Source organism: Prionailurus viverrinus, chromosome A2, assembly GCF_022837055.1.
Source record: "Prionailurus viverrinus isolate Anna chromosome A2, UM_Priviv_1.0, whole genome shotgun sequence".
NCBI classification, from domain to species: Eukaryota; Metazoa; Chordata; class Mammalia; order Carnivora; family Felidae; genus Prionailurus; species Prionailurus viverrinus.
Genome location: NC_062562.1, coordinates 78,268,399 through 78,284,048, shown reverse-complemented (window position 1 = coordinate 78,284,048; position 15,650 = coordinate 78,268,399).

Below are 15,650 nucleotides of genomic sequence, written 5' to 3'. Positions count from 1 at the left end.
TTAAAAAAAAAATCCAAACTCCAAATTTTACCTCTTCCTTTCCCAGTTTCCATTCCCTAAGTAGTAAATGTTTACATTAATTTAGACATGAGAGGTCACTTTTCTATTTATAGTTGTTATTCTGGTTGCTAGCTCCATATTTCTAAATAGTATGCTTATACTGTTTGACTTTTTTTCATCTTAAACACTATCTATTGGTTTTTCCCACTGAAAGATGGGTATTTAGCTTCCTTACACCACACACACGCACATACTTCCTCCCCCAAAATCTAATTCCATTAGTATTATGATTATGTTTAACTCAATTGTCACTATATGACTAAATGACTATTATTTATATTTCTATATGACTATTATTTCTAGCTGAAAATACAGAGTAATGTGGTTATATATCTTTGCTTGCTTACTTTTTGTTGTCCCTGGAGTTATTCATAGTTTCTTTATTTCTTTAGTTTCTATATACATTCTATCTCTTATTCATATACAGACTTTCAACAAAACTATAAATACTCTCTCAAAACTGTTAAACACATCTGGCAAAATGTCAGTTTCATTACTTCTTCGGGACTTCCCTCTTGGTATCCTCAACCCTCATGTGCCATACCGAATCAGTTTTTTTCCTGACCTGCTTGTCTGCTGTCATCCTGGATTCTGTCTTTACTGCCAGCCTGGGAAATCCCTGCATCTCTCTCCTGTGTTGGATCTTTTTGGATTTCTGGATCCTATGTCATCATCTTTCTTGGCTTGCTCCCTCATTTAGTGGAATACCTCCTCTAGTAGCTTCTTGGGGGGGGGGGGGAGGGAAGATGCATGTACATTAATTTTTTTGAGAGCTCTGTACCTCTCATAATGGATGAAAAGTTTGAGAATAGAATCCCGGGTTGGTAAGCACTTTCCCTCAGCATTTTAAGGAGACTATTTTGCTTTCTTCCAGTTTCTAATTTTACTGTGGAGAAACTTGATGCCATTCTCATTCCTGAACCTTTGTATATGACCTGTTTATCCTTTCTCGAAGCATTAGCGTCTTCACTTTGTTCTCAGATGTCTTAAAATTGATGATTATTGTTTTGTTTTGGGTTTTTTTTTGCCTCATGCATCATGCTGGGTACTTAATACGGGAATGTAAACATTTCCCTTCTGGGAATTTTTTGTACTATTTTTTAATTTTCCCTCCTTTGTTTCCCTATTCCTAGAACTCCTTTCCTTTGACTAATTTTCTTATTTCTTTTCTCTTTTCTTTCTGTCTCTATTATTTTTCTGCATATTGAAATCTTTCATCTTTACCTTCTAACTCGTCTATTAAACTTTTTACTTCTGGTATTGTATACTCAATTTTAAGATCCTTGTTGTGTTCTGTGAATGATCTTTTCATGTATTATTTTCTCTTACCTCTCAAATTTTAATTATAATTTTCTAGTGTTTTCTGCCCCTTGCCTTGTCTGTGTACCCTCCATGTTCCTTTTTATTTTTTCTTCCAAGTTTTTATTTAAATTCCAGTTAGTTAATATACAGTGTAATATTAGTTTCAGGTATACAATATAGTGATTCAACAATTCTACACATCACGCGGTGCTCATCAGGACAAGTACACCCCTTTATCCCCATCACCTATTTAACCCATCCCCTGTCCACCTTCCCGCCTGGTCACCATCAGTCTATTTTCTACAGTTAAGAATCTGTTTCTTGGTTTCCCTCCCTTTCCTCCACCCATGTTCATTTGTTTTGTTTCCTAAATTTCACATATGAGTAAAATCATATGGTATTTATCTTTCTCTGACTGGCTTATTTTGCTTAGTGTAATACTCTCTAGCTCCATCCATGACGTTGCAAATGGCAAGATTTCATTCTTTTTAAAAAATGTTTATTTATTTTTGAGAGAGAGACAGAATGTGAGTGGGGAGGGGCAGAAAGAGAGGGAGACACAGAATCTGAAGCAGGCTTCAGGCTCTGAGCTTTCAGCACAAAGACCCATATGGGGCTTGAACTTGTGAACCAGGAGATCATGACCTGAGGCGAAGTCAGATGCTTAATCCACTGAGTCACTCAGGTGCCCCAAGATTCCATTCTTTTTCATTGCTGAGTAGTATTCCATTTTTTTATATATACTGCATCTTCTTTATCCATTCATCAGTCAATGGATATTTGGGTTGTTTCCATAATTTGGCTATTGTAGCTAATTCTGTTATAAACATCAGGGTGCATATATCCCCTTGAATTAGTATTTTTGTATTCTTTGAGTAAATACCTAGTAGTGTAATTGGATCATAGTGTAGTTCTATTTTTAACTTTTTGAGGAATCTCCAGACTGTTTTCCAGAGTAGCTGCAACAGTTTGCATTCCCACCAACACTGAAAGAGGGTTCCTTTTTCTCCACACCCTTGCCAACACCTGTTATTTCCTGTGTTGTTAATTTTAGCCATTCTGACTGGTTCCAAGTTCCTTTTTAATTTTTTTTCCTTCAGTTCTGTACATTCTACTTCATGTTTAAGGAGTTCTTCAATTTTCTGGTGCTCTTTGGATCTCTAATAATTTTTAAAGATGAAGCACTGAAAATTGGACAGTGAGTAGACAGGGCTTTTAAACTTCACTTGGACAGAGGTGCAGCCATTTATGGGAATCCCAAACCAACATTATCTGTTGGTTTTTCTCTTGGGTTGATCAGTCCCCAAAAAGAAATCCTCCAAATTCCTGTCTGGGGTGTGTAAGCCTCTCTTTCAACATCTTCTCTATAGACAGGGCACTCAGAGTGCCTTTTTTTTTTTTAAGTAGGCTCCATGCCCAGTGTGGGGCTTGAACTCATGACCCTGAGATCAAGAGTCACATGCTCTACCAACTGAGCCAGCCAGTCATGCCTCTGTCAACATTTTCTTGGAGCTGTGTAGGCTGCAGGAAGAAAGAATTCAATCTATTTAATGCACAGAATTACCCTGTTTTCAGGACAGTGCTCTGTCCACAGATGTGCCTGCTATCCCTGAGGCCAGAGTTCTTCTGATTCAAAGAGTCACCTTCCATCTTCTTCCAGGATGGGAGAGGAGTAGTGGCCTGGTATTGGGGTAAGGGAAGGAGACCTAGGAGCCTAACTGATTCTCATTTGGAGTTTCAGATTCAATTTCTTGGTCTTTCTAAAGTTCTGCAGCAAAATCTTACCTGATCCTGGGAATTATTCATTATTAAATTAGTCTTTGGCTTTCTGTGGTCTCACATTTGTTTTTGTACTCCCCAAGTTTTGTTGCAATTGCCTTCTTCATTTACCTTGTCTTTTTGGGGTTTGTGCCTTTAAAATTTCATTTTCATAGTTAGCATGGGTTAATAGAAGCCATGTTTTCTTAGCTTTTTAAAAGATGACATATAATACTATGTTTTATATATGATTTTCACAAATCAATTTTCAATCATAAATTACAATGCTACACAAGAAATTCAGGGTGGGTAGGAGGTCAAATTAGCGTATTGTATTTTTAAATGCAGTTTGGTATTGGATTATCAATATAGCATTTCTTATCTAATGTATTAGAGGATTAGTTTAATTTAAACTAAACAATTCTGTTTGCTTCTCAACAGTGGAAAGCAGCATCACATAGAAGGGTACAGTTTTCATTCCCTCCCTCCTCCATTCCCAAGGCATTGAGCCACAGACCCATTACACATACACTTTGTTTCCAAACATAACTTGGGACCTTAAGGAGAATGCAGAAGACAGCAAAGCAGAAAACAAACTGTCTAATGTATTTGTCTGTTAATGCCTGCCTTGTAGTCAATCTGTATGTACTTTTTGTAGCATAAGAGAAATTTTGGTTGCTTTACTGGCTTCCTTTTCTCACTGTACTTATATTTATGTGGCATCAAAAAAAAAAAAAAACCCCTGCTAGTTGCCCTTAGATGCTATGCAAGGAGAGTGAGCAAGCAGGGTGGAAAGGATTTGCCTGATTCAGTGTCTGAATTACCTATTAATTGCACCCTCCTGGAATCATAGAAAAGATTGGGGCAAAACATCAGTGACCAGAGTAGAAAATAATTTTCCATAATGGAGAATGAGATGACAAAACACACCTCTTGTCAAATGGTTCTTTCTCTTTCTTTCCCTCTTTTTAGATTGCAGGTGCCTTGCCTAGACAGAAAAGTTCCTCCTCTGTGCATTCATGAAACAGTATCTTACCCATATCCTTCATTCACTCTTATAAATACTTCAGAGCACCAAGGAGTCAAGAATTTTATGATTCCACTTTTTCATCAAAAGTTACAGAGGTAGTTTAAGTAAACTTGATACACTTTACTATTCATTTATGAGATCCCCTGAAGTTTCTCAACATGCACTCCTTGTTACAGATAAGGTCTGAAATTTGTATAACCAACTTAGCTATTCTGAGAGGCAGCCTTGCTCCCCGGGTTGGAGAAACTGTGACCAGCATGAATGCACCTCTTTCTGTAAGAGGAGGAGGGGGTCTGGAGTACTGGAAGGGGTAGATAAGTTCAAATTCTGACTCTGTCATTTATGAACTGGGTGATTTGGGTTCAGTATGAATTTATGCGTCCTTTCAACAGCAACTGAAAGCTATGTAACTTAATTGCTTCCTTTCTTTGCCTTAGTCTCCAGAAAATTTGGAGCTGAATCCTTCACTTCATTGTACCAGATGACTCATTTCAGGTAGCTGGCAGAGTCTCTTCCCTTTGTTTCCTTAAATGATCTTTACTGTGTTTGATTGCCAGCGTTGTATTTTATATTTCAGTCTATTTTGAGCCAGATAAAGTCATCAGGTAGGAATCTAAAATCATCTTTCTGCCATTGATGTTTCTATAAACTGTCACTAATCTAGGCTGACCTTTCTCTAGGTGGCTTTTTATATTTTACTCTCTGACAATTTTTCCTAGATGAGTATTGTGATGTACCGATTTAATTTAATGTTCTCCTTTTATAGAAAGGCAGATTGGTGCTGATATTTTAAAATCTGATTTTCAAAGTTGTAAAGTTTTCTGAAAACCAATGCGAAAGGGGAAGTACATGGAGCTACACAGTTTTCACTTCCTATCAGAAGAAATTATGCAAGTTCAAAATCTGACTTAGAACTACCACCAAGAGGGGTGCCTGGGTGGCTCAGTCCGTTAAGCAGCCGACTTCGGCTTAGGTCATGATCTTGTGGTCCGTGAGTTCAAGCCCCGCGTCGGGCTCTGTGCTGACAGCTCAGAGCCCGGAGCCTGTTTCGGATTCTGTGTCTCCCTCTCTCTGACCCTCCCCCGTTCATTCTCTGTCTCTCTTTGTCTCAAAAATAAATAAACGTTAAAAAAAATTAAAAAAAAAAAAAAGAACTACCACCAAGAGAAGAGACAGAAACAAACCACAAGAGACTCTTAATGACCGAGAACAAGCTGAAGCTTGATAGGGGGAAGTGGGTGGGAAATGGCTATTAAGGAGGGCACTTGTTGGGATGAGAACTGGCTGTTGTATGTAAGTGATAAATCGCTGACTTCTAGTACTGAAACAAATATTGCACTATATGTTAACTAAAATTTAAATTAAAAATCACTACCAAGAATTAAGTTCTATTTAAGTATACACGTATTCATTCAGCAAGCATTTGTTGAATATCTATTATGTGCCAGACTTGTACTAGTCTCTCACAGTACCGACATGAAGACAGATCTGGTTGCAGAAGTATGTAGCAGTCTAGTGGGAAAAACTAATATGAAAGTAAACAAATACAATAAAGTGAGATGAATACTATAATACAATTCTTTGGGAACATGGAGTTGAAGCCAACTATTTCTAACAGGAATCAGAATTCTGATTCTTGAATGGTTTTGAATACATTTAGCCTTCATAGATACTAGTTTTCCAAAGTTGAAATTAGAAAAAGAAAAAAAGTTGAAATTGAAACAATTTATTATCAGCAATGCACTTGTGTTTTAGTGATTTCACATCTTCAACAACACTATTTTTCACATATGTCATGGTATCTCATTCTGTATTTATTTATTTATTTATTTATTTATTTATTTTTAAGTTTATTTATTTTGAGAAAGAGAGGTGGGGGGAAGGGGCAGAGAAAGAGGGAGAGAGAGAATCCCAAACAGGCTCTGTGCTCTCAGTGTAGATCCTGACCCAGGGCTTGACCCCATGAACCATGATATCATGACCTGAGTGGGAATCAAGAATCAAACATTAAGCAACTGAGCCACCCAGGCGCCCCGCATTCTAGTTTTAATTTGCATTTCCCTGATAAGTAGATGTTGGTAGAGGTCACAGGACGAGAAGGGTGGAGGGAAGAAGAGGCATCAATGACAGAGAAAGCAACATATATACAGGAAGACACAGAGACTAGGGATAATGGTGTGTTTGGCAGGTTCAAAGGATGACAACAGATGAGACAAGAGAAAAGACAAGGAGCAATATAAAAGGTTTTGCATAGCCTGCTTATTTTCATAAAATCACTGGAAATCTGGTCATCAAGATTTTTAAGTAGGAAATAAATATAACCAGACGTATAGTTAAATGATCCCTCTGACAACCATGTGGGAGACAGACTAGAGGAAGAAATACTAGAGGAAATAGCCAGGAAAAGAGACAAATAGGGCCTGAAAGAGACAGTTACATCAAGGACCATGCAAAGAAGGTGGTGTCAAGAGACATTTAGACAATAAAAGCCACAGAATTGAATGGGCAAAGGGGGTAAGGAGAAGTGAGCAGCACTAAATGACACACAGGATTCTGGCCTGGGCAACTGGTTAAATGATGATAATATTTACCAGCTTTGTAAATAAAGAAAATAAGCAGGCACAGGGTAGGATGTGGTGGGAGAAGGTAGGAAAATTCATGTGGGACATGTTATACTGGAAGTAGTGGTAGAACATCCAATTAAAGATTTTTCTCTCCACAGCCTCAAACACTCAGAAATCCAGCAGTATGTGCTGGAGACCTGATATTGCCTTGCCTTAGAAAAAAAGTCTAGGATTTTGTTTTCACAGCTTAATCTATAGGAGGGACAGACCTATATGTCCAAAGGGGAAAGGAGCCATGAGGGTTGAAATAAAAGATGAACACAAAGTGCCATGGCCTTCAAGAGGAGGAAAAGGCAAATTCTGAGAAATGAAGAGGGATGCTGTGAGGGGCACTGCTATATTTCTCTCAGAGTAGCTGGCAGTAGTCAAAACAAGACTTCATAGCAGAAAATAAAGTCTAAGATGCTGATTTCTGTAGATTACATACTATCATCAACATGTGTAAGGTGGTTAAAGCCACGGAAAAGGGTAAGCTTACTCTGGGTTACCTTACTTAGGGTGAGAGGCAAAAAGGGCTAACATAATGGGAAACATAAGTGTTTAAGGAGTTGACAATGGAACAGCAAGAATCTGAAAAAGAATGTCTAGAGAGGCAAGAAGAGAAGCAGCAAAGAGCAATGTCATGGAAGCAAGGTAAAGAGAGTTTCAAGAAGGACATGACCAATATGGTCAAATACTGGAAAACAAGTTAATTAAGGTAAGGATTTTAAAGGATTAGAAAGTCATTAATGACTTTGCCAGAGCCATTTCACTGGATTGATGGCAGATAAGCCTGATTATAGAGAGCCATAACGTGAATGAGCAATGAAGAAGTGCAGGGAATGCACTTTATATTCTTTTATGAGGTTTAATAATAAGTACAAAAAATACAGGGTGATCTCTAACAGAGATTACAAGTTTGGGGAAGAGAGTTTTCCTTTCTAATACAGTTTCTAATACAGTAGAAACTTTGGCATGGTAAAAGGCTATGGATAAGAAACCTATAGTGATAGAGAAATTGAAAAAAAAATGAGAGTAGAGGTTAAGAAGGAATAACTGAAGCATCAGAGGGAAAAACCAACAGAGAAATCTATGATATTGGAAGATTGTAAACCAGTTGCTTTTAAAAACTGATAAAACTTAAGGGCAGAAAATAGTTTGCTGTATTTGTCAACTAAGACACCAATAATGGCTTTTTTTGAGAAAACTTGAGTGTTGGAGGCAGAAGCAAGAGTGCAAGGAACTGAGATCTAAAGGGACTATGGGGAACTGAGAACAGAAACTTCAAGATTATGTTTCAAGACATTTGGCTGTGACTGGAATAGGTAAATGTACTAAACCTGTGTATCATCTCGGCTGTGCTCATGGTCTCCATGAGGTCTCCAACCTTGCTTTGTTTATTGGACTGGGGCAAGTACTATTCAAGGGAAATGAACTTTACAGGCACAGATATCGATCAAGGTGGGGCATCTAAAGTAATACATGTTTTCTTCCTTTTGGTGGAAACCCTTTCTGAGGGAAATTAAAAGTCTATTCATGGTCCCAGTGACACTACTGAAAAAGATCCTTATGTTCTTGGAAAAACACCCCTCTCTTTTTTCCTGAAGATTAATTGATCTCCAAGGTACTTAGCTGTCAAGATAATGTTCAGAAGCACAGTATCTGTTGGATTGCCCTTCAGAGATCACATCTTTCCTTTTCCATATTTCCCATTATTTTAAGCCATGAATACAAAAGTAAAGGACCATCGAGGACCTAGAAATCAAATACTTTTATTTACATTATCATGATCTCCAAATATCTAAGTAATCAGTCAATACACACACACACACACACACACACACACACACACACACACACACCAAGTAAATTAACAATCATTGATGAAGTCTGACTTGTTTTTGTACCAACTTACTCATTCTGTAAGCATGGGTACTTGTAATTATGTCCTTAAAGCTAGCCAGGATTTTCAAAAGTCAAGTATAACCATGGGCTGTGGCTTTTATTAGTCACAGCCTCCAGAAGTGTTGATTCAGCTGAGCAGGAAGCAATAGGAGGACTCACTCATAGTTAGTAGTCATGTGTGGGGGAAGGGTACTAGGCTGGGTAGAAGATAAAAAATAATATAAGCAAATGTTTTTTAAAATTACATTTAAAAACCACCTTCTACTATGATTAAGAAAGTAGCATTTTTTAATGCTTGTAATGTGTTCACCTTCATAATGAAGTTTACTACAACATTTTAATGGTATCTGAGCAGAGGAAGAGCAGGAAGGAAATTACTGAGCATGAGCATAGGCAACTGGTGACAAATACTTTTGCACCATTAAAAATATTTAACACCCTCTGCCTTTATTGTGTAAGGGTATACTACCATTTCATTATCATTTTTTAAATGTTACAACTCAAATAATTGAGCTACCATGTCTAAGCTGTTAGAGATGAAGAAAACAAAACCATCATTAGTGAAAGATTCCCCAACAAATTAATGTTCATCAATCTGGAAACACCTGCCCTTCTGAGTACTTGAGAACATTCTTTAAAAATGTTTAAAGCATTCAAACAAAAGCCAAAGCTAACTCAAGATAAACACTGTGCTTGCAAGAATTGTTTGGGTATGGATAGACTTAATCTTTCTGAGAGAAAAGGTCTTTTTGGCCCACTCTTGAAACCCTGCTTCCACCCCATATCTCCCACTCCACAACCTAATACAGCGCCTGATGCATACTTTTTCAAGAAATATTTACTGAGCATTTTTCGCATGGCAGGCATTTGCTAGGAGATGGGGACATAGGAATAAGTAAGGAAATACCTACTTTGTATTAGTCAGTATATGGCTAATACAAAAAAAAAGGAAAAGAATAGAAAAAACAGCTTCATGATGTATTCTGTACACTAACACCTAAGTTTATAGATGTTGCATCATAAATTGACAGAGGATACACAGAGGGCTACCTATGCAGAAATGTCCAATGGGTCAGGAAAGACTTTATAAGAGGTATAAGCTATATTTGGTTGGAAGATTTCTCTCTGGGGAAAGTGATCAGACCGGGAGAAGAGACATTTAGATAGTGAGATAGTTCAGTCCCATAGTAAAAAGGTCTGGGTCCTGCCTGAGGACCCAAGAGCAAAGCCTTCCATCAAAATGCCCAGCTTCTACACACAGAGCCTTCAGTCAGGTTTTAGTATCTGGTTGCAAATATGGGCAGACATCAAAGATCACCAAACATTTGAGGAAAGCCTCCAATGTGAAAGACAGAATCCAAAACAAACCACAACAGCTCAATAGCAAGTTGAGAAGAAACACAAATTCAGGAGAAATAATTTCTAAATATCATAACTGATGTCCTTAGGAAAGTATCAGAAAAAAATGATGCATTCACAGACAGAGACAGAAAGGTATGGAGAGGGGGCATTTGGAGAACAAAATAAATTTAAAAGCAGTATTAGAAATATAAAACTTATTAGAAGAGGTGAATGACAAAATTGAGGAAATTTCCTAGAAAGTAAAAACAAAAGAGGATGATTATAGATAATCCAACATTCAATCATAAGAGTTCCAGCAAAAAAGAAAAAGGAAGGAAAGTAGCAATGAAATAATTCCCACAATTTAAAAATAAGTTTCCAAATTATAAGTGTCCACAGAGGGCCCAGCAAAACATGACAAAGTTTCAGAATCCAGGAACAAAGAGAAGCTCTAAAGCCTCTGTGGGTACTCAGTGGGGGATGATTACATCCAAGTGATCTAGAATCAAGATGCCATCAGACTTCTATTGCAAAACTAGTAGCAAAAAGACAATGAATGGACAATGCTCCCAAAAACGTGAAGGAAAATTTACTTCAATCTAAGATTCTATACTCAAAGTATCAATCAAGTGGTACCGACTAGAGACATTTTAAGATATCCAAATTCTTGAAATATTTCTTCTCCAGCATCCTTTCTGAGGCTGCTACTGGAAGATGTGCTTCAGTGAAACAAAAAAATAAGCCAAGAAAGAGGAAGGCATGTGACCCACAGGTATCAGAGATCTTACAGAAGAGAGGTGACAGGAAAGCCACAGGGTGACAGCAAATAGAAATCTCAAGATGGCGCTTGATACAGGCCCAGAGAGCACCCAGTCCAGACAGGAACAAGACAAATCATACTGAAAGAAAATAGAGTATCTTAATATCTGAATGTATTGAGAAAAGATACAGATTTTCCAGACAGCTTGAACATGAAATAATGAAAATGAAATAAAAAAATTTGATTCAATTTTCAATAATCAATTTCATTCAATAATGAAAATGAAATCAGAAAATGAAATAAAAACTGAGGTAGATTATTAAAACAAAAAATTGTACAAGAAAGGAAACAAGTTGGTAGTAGTACACGACAGGACTCAGGTAGGAATACTGGCAATATAGCTGTAATATTGTAAATGGTGAACACTGACCTAACTAAAAATGTAACGGTATTAGGAGGAGAAGAAAAGTGGGGAAGATGTGTATGATGCCTTCAGAAGTGAAAGATGGTAAGAGAGCATGAAATACTTATTTTCTATAATCAGAAGTCAATATATAGGTCTAACTGGGGAAAAAATCAGAAGAAAGCAGTATAAGGATACTACTTAGAGAAAAAGAAGCAAATACCAACAGAAACATCTAAAAGATTTGAAAGTAGCTGCCTCCAAGAAGCAGAAATGGAGGTGCATGCCTAGAAGAAAACTGATTTTTATTTTTTAAAAAGCCACAAAACTTTGAGAAGTACACATTTCACTGGATCTCAGTGTACTCAGATGCACTATTTTATGCACCACTAAGAAGAAAGCTGATGGGGCGCCTGGGTGGCTCACTCAGTTAAACGTCCGACTCTTGATTTCAGCTCAGGTCATGATCACACACATGGTCATGGGATCAAGCCCCACATCAGGCTCTGTGCTGATAGCATGGAGCCTGCTTGAGATTCTCTCTCTCCCTCTTTCTCTGCCCCTGCCCATTCCTATTCTCTCTCTCTCAAAACAAATATTAAAAAAAAAAGAAAAAAAGCTGAAAAACTAGGACAAAATGCTCTCCTATAGCTTAGAATTTTTATACTGATTGAAAGGGATATTTGGAGATTTTGTAGATTTTTTTTATCCTATCTCACTCTTATACATATATAAAAAAGAAAATGTAAATAAAATAAATTGGCCATAGAATTTCTAAAACTTCTTCCTATCAGTCCCAAATCTTCTGACCTCTCTTGGATTCAAAGTGGTTGATCGCTGTATTTTTCCAGACAATATTGATCTCTGTGCTATCTAGAGCATTAGCAACATACAGCATCTATTAAAAGAGTGCTTGCTTTGCCTTCCTAAGTAAGCCACTTAATACTTTAATATTGTCTTCAGGTTTTCTTCCAAGCTGCTGAAAACCATTCTGTAGCTTCTGATGCTGTCATGACTTGAGTTTACCAGAAGGTGTCAATAAAAGTTTATCATACAACAAATGGTCCTTCCTCAAATAGTCCTTGAACAACTGTTGAATAAAACACCAGGGGATTGTAGTTGTCCAGTGATATCACCCCAAATAATAATCAAGTTTGTGCAAGCAGATGATGATCATTATGTTGGAACAGCTTCCTGGCTGACCGCAGGTAGAAGATACCAACAACTGTAAGATGTATCCAGTATCAGACATGTTAAAATATAAGAATACACCAAAAACACAATTACCTTCAATACACATCTTAAAGCCTAGAAGAAGAAAAGGAGGGATGTAGAGAAAAAGAGGAAGAAGACAAGATTCTATATTCTATATTCTATATATTCTATATTCTATATATTCTATAGTCTATATTCTATAGATTCTATTTTAAGAATCCAGACAAGAACTAAGGCACAAGCGATGGGGATGAAGAGAAGAGGGTGGATTCAAGACATATTTAGAAATTGGAATCAACGGGTCTTGCTGCTGATGGAAAGTTGAGGAAAGGAGCAACAAAGGAACAGAGAATGACTCCAATGCTTTTAGGATATATACCTGGATAGGAAGCAAAAAAAAAAAAAAAAAAACTTATTGGGGGAAAAAGTAGTTCAATTTTGGATACACTGAATTCAAGGTTTCATTTGACATTCTAGATACACAAATGCAGTAGACAGTTGGGAATATAAATATGGAGCTTAATAGAGTTGCCTGGTCCACAGATATAAAATTAAGAGGAATCAATCTATGGTACTAGATAACATTGTCCATGGATAACCTACTGAATTTAAAACAAAATAAAACACCCAATACTCTATTAGTCGTTATTTACAAAGTATATACAGAACAAAGAATTCACTGTGGCTAGGTTAAGAGGAAAGGAATGTATTACAGAATATTAAGAAGGCCTACTTAAGAAGCCTAATGAAAAAGACTCCATGCAAAGCCATAGTGCAGAACTGAACAGGTGAAGAAGCTGCTGCCTGTAAAATGATCAGGGACCTATAAAATCAGGGAATTGTCTGATACATTAGAACTAGTATTATAGGCACTTGCTCCAAAACCACATTATGACCACTTGAATCTGTACCAGCAAAAAAAAAAAAAACCACTCCCATGCCCTAACTCTGTATTCAGATTAGCTCTAAATCTAAATTTCACACAAATGTTATCTGATTGGCAGAACTTAAATAACATACAGAACTCTAGAGCATACGAAAAATGTTTTGCTTTGTTGATTTGTTTTGTGGGGTGGGGGTTGTTTGGTTAACATTCTGGCTTCCACGTGTTAGAAGGAGGCTGGTCTGAAAAGCACGATGAGCGAGCCAAAGCACATTACCTACCATAAAGATCAAAGACAGAATGCTGGGGAAAATGAACACTAAAAGTGTGAGAAGTCAGTTAAGGAGCCAGAGAAGGCATGGTCAGGATGGTCAGCACCATAATGGGCACACTGCAATGAAAGCCAGGGAATTTTTAGAAGAAGGGAAAAGGGAATTTTTAGAAGAAGAAATGAGTGGTAAACAGTGTCAGAAACTGCTAAGAAGTAAAAACTTTAAACAGCTAGATAAAATCTTCAGTTAAGTATCTGACTTCGGCTTAGGTCATGATCTCGCAGTTGATGAGTTGGAGCCCCACGTCAGGCTCTGTGCTGACAGCTCAGAGCCTGGAGCCTGCTTTGGATTCTGTGCCTCCCTCTCTTTTTCCTCCTGCCCACTCACACTCTGTCTCTCTCTCAAAAATAAATAAACATTAAGGTTTTGTTTGTTTTGTTTTGTTTTTAATTTAAACAGCTAGATAAAATCTAAAGACTGTCTGATGGAGTTAGCAGAAAACAGTATCCTTTGGTGACACAGACAGGAGCAATTTCAGGGATGTGGTTAAGAAGAATATTTGAGATGGGGTAAAAAGTAAATGGAAAGTACAGGCTGTGACTTCATGGAGTTTAGCCTTGTCTTAAATAGGAAGTAACCTCTGGGCGGGGGGGGGGAAAGGAAGTGACCTGTAAGAGCCTGAGGTTCCTCATCTGGTGAAATGGATTTGTAAACACCTTGGTAGGTTTGCTCTAAGTATAACTTAGTGTGGCCAGGCCTTTACCACTATAGTGAAGATAAAAAAAAATAATAACCTCACTTTTGCACCTGGGACTTCCCCATGTACTTTCTATTTGGGGTTTCAGGAAGCTCAATCCTTTACCCCCTTAGCACTTCCAGCTTCTTTCTCCATAGGTCATGAGACCTGTAGGGATCAAAGTATCAACTTTATTAATGGTAAACCTGGAATGAAGAGCACACCTTGGGCTTGGGGCTAAACTGAACTTGCAACCCCATCCAGGGAAAGGAGCTAGACCCTCCCTGGTATGCTTGCCACAGCCCTTATGCATCTTTGAGGCAAGGAGCAGGAGGGCAAGAACCCTGAAGAGCAGTGACTCTGGCAGGAAAACAGGAGGGGGAGCCAAGAAAAGGATGCAGAGAACAATGAACGTTTCCTCCATGGTACAATCCAAAGACGATAAAAGTGTCTGTAGAAACCATAGAGGAGAAGAGAAAGGTTCTGTCCACCTGAACACTGGGGGCATTTCCCACTGCCCATGAACAAGACGGCTTCCATATCATCACCCATGCATGGTAAAGGGGAGGCCTGGCCAAGGTGGAAGATGGCTCTCCTCCAGTTGGTTCTTCATTTGCCACAAAAGCTCACAAGGAAATGAACAGGAGGCAGCCTGACCAACAGCCTTCACCATGCCAGACATTCCAGACTAATAAGTAGGTAAATTCAATTCATTAAATAGAACAGTTAGGAAACATAAAGCAATACCAACATACCCAAATTCCCCTTCCTGACCAATGGCCAAGAGTACAAACAGCAGACAGCCTCCAGCTGACATAGTCTTCATAGTCTGAGTCACCTCAGAGAGCTTCCTCACCTGACCTCACACCATTCCCAAGCAGCCTGCATCCAGTGACCAATTAAAGCAGGGGTATAAAATCCTGGCTTTTTTGGTCTGATGTGAGACAACTCTGATGTGCAATATTTGGTCCAGGGCTTCCACGCAGCTTCCCTGAGGCTTTCCTAGGCCTGTACTGCAGTTCACTTTTGGCTCGTCTTGCTTTGTCTCCCTTTCTTTCACAGATGTTGATCTTTAATAAGTGTTTTGCATCCAAAACTCCACCCCTCTATCAGCTTCTAGACAACCCCACCCTCATCAACAGTGTAGGGAAATTCAAAATTAAATTAATGGCAAACATGGCTATTCCCTTTCACTTCCCCAGAGAAGAAACCTTCCAGACCAGCTTCCACAAAGAGGCTGCTCCTCTCTGCTTGCTAACCTGCACCCCAACCTTTCTGCCTCACTTCAATTTCCCATCCCCCCATGACCCAGTCTCCCCTTCACAATTCTCAGTGTGGTGACTCAACTCATCTCCCTGACATAAATCCATCTCATCACTCAG